The following is a 10,091-nucleotide window of genomic DNA, read 5'->3' as shown; positions in this document are numbered from 1 at the left end:
GCTCTATCTTGTCAGTAATGAAGGATCTTTGGTGTCGTCCTTGCTAGTACCCTCTCGTTCCAAAGCCACATCAATAACATTACTCTGTCAGCCTATTATGCAACATCAACCGTCTCCACCCATCTATTACTCCCAACTCCACTGCCATCCTGATCCACACCCTGGTCACATCCCGTCTGGACTGTCGCAACTCCCTTCTCTTTGGTCTTCCCCACAAATACATCCATAAACTCCAATTGGTTCAGAACTCTGCCACCCGCATCAGCATCATCATCATCATCATCATCAGAATCCCATCCATCAATCACATCACACCTGTTCTGCAACAGCTTCACTGGCTTCCCGTCAAATTCCGCATGGACTTCAAAATTCTGCCATTCATAACCTCTCTCCCCCATACATCTCTGACCTTCTCCACATCAGCACCCCTTCCCGGACACTCAGATCTGCCTCATCGATCAGCCTCATTGTGCCTCCTGCCCGTCTGACCACCATGGGGGCCAGAGCCTTCAGCCGCTCTGCCTCCCGTCTCTGGAATTCCCTCCCACCAAGCATCAGGAACATTGACTCACTCTCCACCTTCAAATTACATTTGAAAACCCACCTTTTATACAGGTCTGCTCCCTGTAGCTTCTACAGCTCTGACCAAGGGATGCTTTACTGTATATTGGTCATTTTTCATTTGCATAATGCTTTTAAAACTTTTGTTTTCTTTATACTGTCAAGTAAGTACTTTGAAACACATCCACGGTCATGCAATCAACCCCCTCTGCACACAATGATGTGTGACTTTGTAGTTTTGAAATTTGAAATAGACAATAGTGCGGCCTTGTGCATTGTTCATTAGAAAGTACTAATTGAGTAAACTGTCATATTGAGAACAAGACTAAACCGTTTGACTATCTTGACATAAACACTGGCATCCTGACTTGTCATTTTGATTGCATTGACCGTTTTGTTGCCATAAATATTTGCTTTTGAGACATAAACTAAGCATTTTTGAGCAAGATGCACACGCTTTTGCAGGTTGACCACTATGCAATGCTGTTTGCACTAATTGTTTTGAGAAATGTGCGGTACAGTAACAGTTGTGCAAATGTTAATTATAATCCGAGAAATGCACCAAAGTGACAGAGAAAAACTGCAATATCAGGCTGATGGAGAGTTCCATGACTTGAGCAGAACTTCAGATGCTTCCCTATAAGGCCCTCACTACTAGTGCAGTCAGACGCACACGGGCACAGGCAACAGGCTGAAAGTGCCACTGATACAGAAAGTACAACTGATCAGCTTCAAAGTGACTCCTGTTCTTCAGTTTTGTGGTTTTTTTTTAACTTAGGTGTTTCTCCACACAGTAGAGGGCTCATCTGAGAGATCCTCGCATACTCAGATTGAGAGTTTCTACACATGCCTCGTTTATAGCCAGCGAGGGCCTCCCATTTATCAGATGAGAGGGGATGATGAGAGTGGCAGTGCCAAGCACAATGACCATCCACTTGATAGTACAATTTCAATATTGACCTCTCATTGGACAAGAGCCCAGTTTGGGCTTACTGTTGCCTACTACCAACTCATTTTGCTTCAAAACAAAAAGTGCAAGGGCGCAGCCCTGGGTAAGGTAGGCATTAAATCAGGAGACGTGCTTACCTTGAAAGATTATGAGCTGTTCTGATAGAAATGTAAACTAATATAATGTTTTCTAGATGGTGAAACACTATAGATCCAATGGAGACCACGAAAACGCCAAAATCATGGCATTTCTGGATGAGGAATGGACATATGCGACTTTAAATAGAAAGGTTAGACTAAATAGCGTTTAGGAATGCACAGCAAGGCTTTAGGTCGGCCAAACGCGGATCATCATCACTTCAACGCACAGGAGAGGGAAAAAAGGAGGAGGAGGAGGGCAGGGGAGGAGATGGGAGAAACGTAAACGCCCGAGAGCAAGTTCGCGCGCGGATCCTCCTCATTCAGTGGGACTGTTGAGCGCGGAGCTCCACGGATTACACTTTACACAGATCCGTCAGCTCGCACGGCGGCGGAACACTCCTATGTCCAGGACGCGCTAAGGGCTACTACCTACCCTACCGACCGACGGCACAACGTTTCGTAAGCGGATGCAAGAAAGCGCAAAGGGGAGCAAGCCAACTGAACAGAACCTGCTGCTGCAAATAGTTCCTGCTGGGGTCGAGAGCACAGGTGAGATTTCTTTGACTTCCATACGATTCGGTCTGGGTCTGAGTGTCTCAGCTGTTGACATGGACCATCAAATAACCGAGTTATTTCACTGTAACAACTTCTAGGTAATAGTTAATACTATGCTATGGCACCAGCCTTCACTTACTACTACTACATCTACTACTACTGCCGATCATTGATCTACCTACCAGTAGATTACATAATCATGATAATAATAATAAAAATAATAATAATAACAACAACAACAACAACGTAAATCGTTTTACTATGTATGTTATCTGAAACAAACAGTACACTGTAGCCATAAAAACACCAGTTTTTAAATATTTTTATTTTTTATTTGTATTGTATGTATTGCTTTAAACACCTGAAGTATCTTACCATTGCCTTGCAGAGTGCCTTCTACACGAATAACAGAGGTTAGCATTAAAACATAAATCCAAAAAACAGAAATAATTTGTGCAGGCAGAAAGTAACATTTGCTTGTGTTTTCTTAGTTTTCACACTATAGCTGCATGTTGCCAATGCATGCTTGAATTGTCACAAAAGTGTTACCATCCTCTGTGCAAAACCTTCAAGCAACATTCTGTGTGGTACTCGAAAGAGTCACTGTAGCATTGGTTTTTATTGCTATATCTAATCCAGTTAATGCGATTCGCTTGCTTTCTGTCCGCTCCCGTTGGTGCCAAACACTGTGGTTGCATGCGCTTTGTTTACATCGGAGCTGCGCGCGGCATGGCGCTAGGCAGAACGGAGGGTCGCCAGCTGTAGAGGGAAAAATGACATAAGTGCACATTGTGGAACAGTCTATTCTACACCATCATACAAAATTACATTCTGTTCCAAAATGAAACTTGCTAAAATATGCTAAATTAATAAATGATAAATTATTAAATAATAAAATAATGATGATAAAAAAAACTCGCTTTTTCCTACAGCCAGCGCAGCAACACACGCCTGTTAATTAAACTCATCACACTTGGTGCTGAAATGTCAAGGTGCTATCACAAGCTTCTGCAGATATAATTGCGCAGATATAATGATCTCTCTACGTACGTATGAGTACAACTATAGCATAGTTTTAAAACACAACGAAATCAGCGGCATAGATAAACGAACATGTTGCTTACTTGTAAAGGTTTCAGTTTTGTAATATAGCCTATAGGTGATGTCAGTAGGCAAGGTTTTGGAACAGCGAATCGCCTTTTCTAATTGAAGTATAAGGAAATGACATTGGTTTCTATAGGGGGTCTTTTTAATTGGTTCGTTTTCTGTTTGGCGTATTCTCTGTGTATTAGTCAGACATAGGCGTGCGCTTTGTGCGCTGCCATATTATAACAATGGATGTATGGAGGTATTTTACGCTCAGGACACAACTGTTGTTTTATTACAGTATATACCGTGATGCGTAAAGTGTGGTTGAAGAGGCAAGTGGTGTGGTGAAATGATGTATTGAATGGCAGCATTCTGAAACCTTCTGGCCGATGTCTGATGGAATATTTGCCCACATGTGAAACGGCACAAAAGGCAACCTGAGGTAGAATGCTGTCAGAGGCCAAGCTTGGATACATGCACTTTCCAACATGAGTCAACACACTTGTGTGTGTGTGTGTGTGTGTGTGTGTGTGTGTGTGTGTGTGTGTGTGTGTGTGTGTGTGTGTGAGAGAGAGAGAGAGAGAGTGTTTAGTGAATTCATTAGCATTGACCGTTATCGTGGTAACTCTGATGTCACTCATGAAATCTGTATTAGTGAAGGAGTCATGAGTGCTTGATGTTAAGGCTGTGACAGCTGGAAGAAGAGGGTTCTTTGTGGCTTTTTTGTGTACTACTCACTTTTCTGATATAACCTCACTATGTGCCAAATCAATCTGAAAATGAGCTGTGTTATTCAGAGAGTTGGTAGATTATTTATCCCCAGATTATGTTGCTGATACACTCTGGGTGCAAACGGGAATAGGATCCAATTAGATGGCTGAAACCAAGAGGGAAGATCCCTCTACTGCCACATGAGGCCCCAAAATGGCAAACTAGTGGCAAATTAATCCATTCAAACAATATTTATTGTCCAAGGGCGCACATCCCGACACCTCCTCATCCGATGAATGCCCACATTCGTCTCCGCCTGGACACACAAAAGGCCGGCGGACTGGCACTGGAGGAAGTGGAGCAGTGATAAATGCATGGGTCCTGAACACGGACCTTAAACAGCTGTGAAGAACTGTTAGTTTAATTAGGGTACGTGTCACTCATGACATAGCCTTGTTGTCGATTCAAAGGGACCCGAGGGCTGAGGCCAGAAGAATACATCTATGGAGGAAGTGGTGGATGGGTGGTGAAGAATATGTGTATTTAAAATACAACACACATACATAGGCCTACAGTAATTTGTGTCAAAGCACTAACGGTTAGGATGCGGCGAAACAATTAAATGGGTTATTGGGAGAATAAATGTGTTTAATCACTGGTCTAGTGCATAATAGATCAGGGGGCATGGGATCCTCGGGGGAATGAATGTGGGATTGATTGCCAACGGAACGATGGCGGGTGAGGGGGGGGGGGATGAGGGGGCGCGGCCCCATGTGAGGGGGAGGGGTCAGCCACCAATAAGAAATAAATCAAACAAATGAAAGTGGTAGGCAGCGAGCTGGAGCACAAGGCCACTCAATCCTCAGGGAGCAGGGCCAGAGGCACGTCGCTAATCTATAGCGGAGCGCTCGTATAGAGAAGAAGGGCTTTAGCTACAGGCAAGCCCTGCTTAGCGCCTCGGATGATTTAAGGCTGACTCGAAAAGGCATTGCTCACTTTGACTCGCCTAGTAGCAGCTTTGTACCTAGGGAGGATTTGGGATGTGCGCGGAGCGTCTTTTAAGCCACCCCCCCTCTTCCTCCTCCTCCTCCTCCTCCTCCTCCTCCTCGGGCCCTATCCTCTTCTGCATTTTCATAGTAAAATACAGTGACATCACAGGAAGAGAAAGGCCGGCGGGTTTACTGGCCAGCAAGTAAAAGGCTGTTGATTTGAGAAGCAGGGAACAGTGGGTGATCTATTAGGTCTTTCTGCACAGTGAAAAAGAGAAGAGAGGGAGAGAGAAAGAGAGAGAGAGAGAGTGGAGAGAGAGAGAGAAGAAAAGATGAATCAGTTGAGGGGAGACAGTGTGCTTCTTTAGCCCTGCTGGGCAGTGCTCTCTGTCAAGCTGCCTTCAGCCAGAAGAGGAGAGAGAGAGAGAGAGAGAGAGAGAGAGAGAGAGAGAGAGAGAGAGAGAGAGAGAGAGAGAGAGAGAGAGATGGAGGGAGAGAGAGAGGGTCAGAGCAGAGGTCTGGTCATGGCTGAACAGATCCCACAGGCACAGGGGCTGAATCTGCAGGCACTTCACACCACGGACTAACAGAGCTGGGAACGGGAGAGACGGTGACAGAGAAACAAGGAGGGGGAAGAGGAGGGAGGATAGAAGGAGGGAATGAGAGATGGAGATAGGGGAAGGAGAGAAAAGAGAGAGGAAGGAGAAGGCAGGAGAAAGAGGAGGGGAGAGAGAAAATGAGAGAGGGTGAAAGAGAGAGGCAGATAGATGTGTGTGTGTGTGTTTGTGTGTGTGTGTGTGTGTGTGTGTGTGTGTGTGTGTGTGTGTGTGTGTGTGTGTGTTTGTGTGTGTGTGTGTGTGTGTGTGTGTGTGTGTGTGTGTGTGTGTGTGTTTCTCCATTCACTCTATTGAGAGGTAGAGAGTGGGCTAGCTGGCACGTTGTGGTGTCTGCTGTAGCGTTTGAGTAATCCTCCTGGGAACACTCAGGAGCTGCCAAAGTGCCATCCAACTCCTTTTCTGTCTTTTCATATCACTCCTTCCCTTCATCTCTCTCTCCCTCACTCTCTCTCTTGCCTCGTCTCTGTCTCTCTCTCTCTCTCTCTCCCTCATGCACACACTTCCTCTCTCTCTTTCTCTTGTCACATGAAAATCATCTTCACTGAAAACCCATCCAACACAACTGTAGCACATACAAATTTATGCAGGAGGGGTAGTAGTACGCTCAGAGGATGCATGTGATTTTTTTTTTCTCCTTTTTTTTTTGTTTCCTGTTCGGTCCCGTTTTCTCGCGTTCTGTCGGGAGTGCTAAAATCTGCAGCGAGCTGTGAGCAAACCTCCTCCCCTCCCATGGGCACCTCTAACAAAGGCATCTGTTCATGTGTGTTTGCGGACGGCAGACTCCGCTCAGCCACCAGCAGGGAGCTGACAGCGTAGAGAGAGAGCGCAGATCTCAGATGGCCGCGCAGTCTAGTCCCCCCCCCTCCCACCCACCCACACACACGCTCACTTTGCCGTTTTGCGTGGCATTTCAAGGAATTAATTTGTGTCTGAGGTAGCACACATTCCAATCATGATCGCACACGTAGCATATTATTTATGTTTGACAGTGTTTCCACTGTCAAACCTCCAGGAAGATATCCAGTTATCCCAAAGTGGAAATGGCACATTATTTAGAGGGGAAACATATAGAAAAAGATAAAGAGCATAGAAGGACAATAGTATGTTTGGGGGCCATGCTTTCAATTCAAGTTAAAGTTTATTGAGGATTATTTAAAGTTTATTGAGGATTATTTACCTGTCACTGTTTGTCATTTGTAATTGAACATGAAATAGCCCATGTGCCATTCATAAGTAGTGCACAGAGTTAGTAATTATTGACGTGGAATTCAATGTTAAAGTGCATATTTAGTCAGAATATTAGTTGTCTTATTGAAGGAAGGAACACTTTAAGTCGTCCCTCCTTTCATGAGTGTAAACCTACTGACACACAGTCTCTCAACACAAGTCATTAATTATTGACTGCTTGTACAGGAGGAAGGTGATAACATGGTTAAATGTGCAGAACAAAAGGCCAGGCATGAGGGTTTACGACAGGCCAGTGAAAAAGCCAATACTGTCTGTCTCACGTGTGACTAGCAGTCCTGACACTGATAAGATCAAAACTGACCCGTGTCAGGACGACAGTCAAGCTGTGTGATTCCCAGAACACACACACACACACACACACGCACACACACACACACACACACACACACACACACACACACACACACACACACACACACACACACACACACACATACACACACACACACACACACACACACAAACAAACAAACACATAATGAGAGTAAAGGGTTTGATTGTTCAATATCTAATTCATTTCATTCCACTCTTACCACCCATGATCTGGGTGCAGTTGTTCCCTCCCCTTTTCTGGCAGCACCGATGATGCCCCGTAGAACAATCCCTCATTGTCAGACCAGAAAAAAATTATAATTAAACCACATTACGAAATCGTTCACAACAAGCCGATGTGCTGCTCCAAACAGTTCTCAGATTAACAATCAGCATCTGATAGACATAAAGCTAGGCCTCTGTTTACAGTGCTCAAATAAGCCACACATACTGAACATACTGAGGAAATCCGAGGCGACAGAAAGCTCTCGAGAAGGAATACAATGTCACTCATGGTGTGAACAGTGGTACTCAAGTATACATTCCAATGCAGCGTCTGTTTCTTATATACAGCATTATGGACCCAAGCAAATGTTTTTCCTATCCTCTTTTCACTGCCCAAGTTGACATAGAGAAGAGAACGAGTGTGGGATTGATGTAAAGCTCCCAGATGAAGCCTTAGAAGTTGGACAGTACCTCAGTGTCCAACACCGTCTTTGAGAGACCACCCCCCCCCCCCCCCCCCCTTTCCACCCTGCCGTACCCCCTCTCCCCTCAACTGCACTCCCTTCTCAGCCCAGTCCGTAATGGGCTCACATGGCTGCTTGGTATGCATGTCTGAACTCCAGCAGTGCTCGCTGCCTCTCTCCATTCATCTAACCCCCCACCCCCCACCACCCCCCCGTCCCCGTCCCCGTCCTCTTCTAAAAGAGAGACTGAGTGCTGGGAGCCCCAAACTCGGAGCTCAGAGCGGAGCTGAGCTGCCACAAACTCACTTAATCGCTGAGGGCTTCATCACTTTTACTCTCCTTTATCTGGATGGGAGTTAGTGGGGGTTTGGGGGGGGGGCGACATGCATGAGAACTCCAGCACCATGGACAATACGCTCGATTCGGTGGGGGGGCCCGGGCACCCATGGCCCTCCTACAGCTCCTTCCGGAGGGCCCCTTCTCTCTACACCCCTGCTGCCCCCCCCCCCTTCCCAAAACTCAACCAACCAACCGCCCATAGCCCCCCCCCCAAAAAAAAAAAAAAAAAAAACATCCCAATGCTGAGCCGACGGAGCACACAGCCTTGTTGTGTTTACCTCCGGGCTTGTCCAGCGGAACACTAAACAATTGCCTTCATTGCCTGTTTGTCAGTCCCCCCCCCCCCCACCCCCTCTCCTCTCTTCTTTTGAATGGCAAGGGATAGAAAAGAAGAGGAAACAATTAAAAGCCCCTCCTGAACCTTTCCCAGCTCCCCGGGCCCTGTGAACTCTCCCGGAGCCTCTAAACTGCCCCATTATCCTGCAGGAGCTGGCGTGTCCCAAGAGCGCTTCGCCTCAATGACTGTCAAACACAGTGGAGGTTTTGTGAGAAACTTGGCTCACCACACCATGCACTGGTTAATTAGGATCCGCATTCTTCCGTCCGTCCATTCGTTCGTCCGTCTCTTCCACCTATAGTCGCTATCTGAGAGCTCGGACTACTCAGATCTGCCTCCACTCTCACACCCAATCACTCTCATTCCCATCTTCTTCACTCCCCTTCTCTGCTCCGAGCCCAGACTTGTGCTTGGAAGGGGCCAGAGGATGGAACCCTATGGAGATGTTTATCTTCACGCTTCAGTCATGAACCTGATAAAAAAAAAAAAATAATAATAATAATTGTGTGTGTGTGTGTGTGTGTGTGTGTGTGTGTGTGTGTGTGTGTGTGTGTGTGTGTGTGTGTGATTATGTGCAATGCAAGTATAAGCATGAAGTGTGCTCAAGTTCTTTTTTCATTTGAGGGTGGTTTCTCTTGGCAGTTACTCACAGATTGTATAGATACACGTTTCATATTTGTTACGTAACTTAGTGAGAAGAGACACACTGTTCAGGTGTTTGTGAGCTCTCTGTCAATCAAACGAATGACCTAATGCCATGCCTGAATTTGACGCCATCTAGTGTCAACTCCGAAGCCATCCTTTTTTTGTTCCACAAACGATGCTAAACAAACTTTTCACTGCATTAGGACACACAGACACACTGTGTGTGTGTGTGTGTGTGTGTGTGTGTGTGTGTGTGTGTGTGTGTACGATGCAAAACGAAACATATGGACATCAGACATTACGCTTGGCCATTTGTTACTCACATCATCTCACTGCTCAAGAGTAACTAGATATGAAGAGTTTGCAGCAGCGGGATTTACACATTTCTGTTGTAAAAGGGGATTACTGCTGCCTCAGGGATTTGAGGGAATTTCTGCCTTTGTGTCTCAAATCTCTTTTCAGGGTTTAGTACTGTAGAAAGGATGAACAAGCGTCGGGACATGCGTTGGCATTAAAATAAACCATCGCGCATTATGTAAAATAATGGAAGAATCCCTGAACAGAACAGAACAGAAAAATACTGTAATTAATTGGTTAGTAAAGGGTCTTGAGCGCGATGAAGTAATGAGATTACGGGAGGAATCCTTGCACCTTCGTGTGGACCGCCCCCGTAGCATTCCAATACTTTGTTGAAGAAATATTTGCATAGTTTGACAAAACATGCGGCGAAGAATTCCGGTGAAAGAAAAACATGGCCAGCCCCCGGGGATATTCACACGGTGTGGCCAACGGCTGTACACCTCGACATCACGAAGCAATGTCCGTGCACCGCTGTCAGCTTCGCTCAACCCCAGCGTTAGAGACGCCCCCTTTAGCCAAATACTTTATCGTCTGCACATGTGTGTGCTCT

The 10,091-nt window shown here is 45.8% G+C and overlaps 1 protein-coding gene across 1 annotated transcript in view; it reads left to right on the top strand.

Annotated features, from left to right (window-relative positions):
* The first annotated feature begins 1,987 nt into the window (after positions 1–1,987).
* Positions 1,988–10,091, top strand: part of slc1a2b (solute carrier family 1 member 2b) — a 38,667-nt gene continuing 30,563 nt past the window's right edge. The window contains exon 1 of the mRNA XM_062547548.1: positions 1,988–2,199. The gene's annotated coding sequence lies outside the window, so the exon portion shown is untranslated. The remainder of the gene's footprint in view (positions 2,200–10,091) is intronic.

Source organism: Sardina pilchardus, chromosome 10 (genome assembly GCF_963854185.1).
Source record: "Sardina pilchardus chromosome 10, fSarPil1.1, whole genome shotgun sequence".
Lineage (NCBI taxonomy): Eukaryota > Metazoa > Chordata > Actinopteri > Clupeiformes > Clupeidae > Sardina > Sardina pilchardus.
This window is presented reverse-complemented; position numbering and strand designations above follow the sequence as displayed.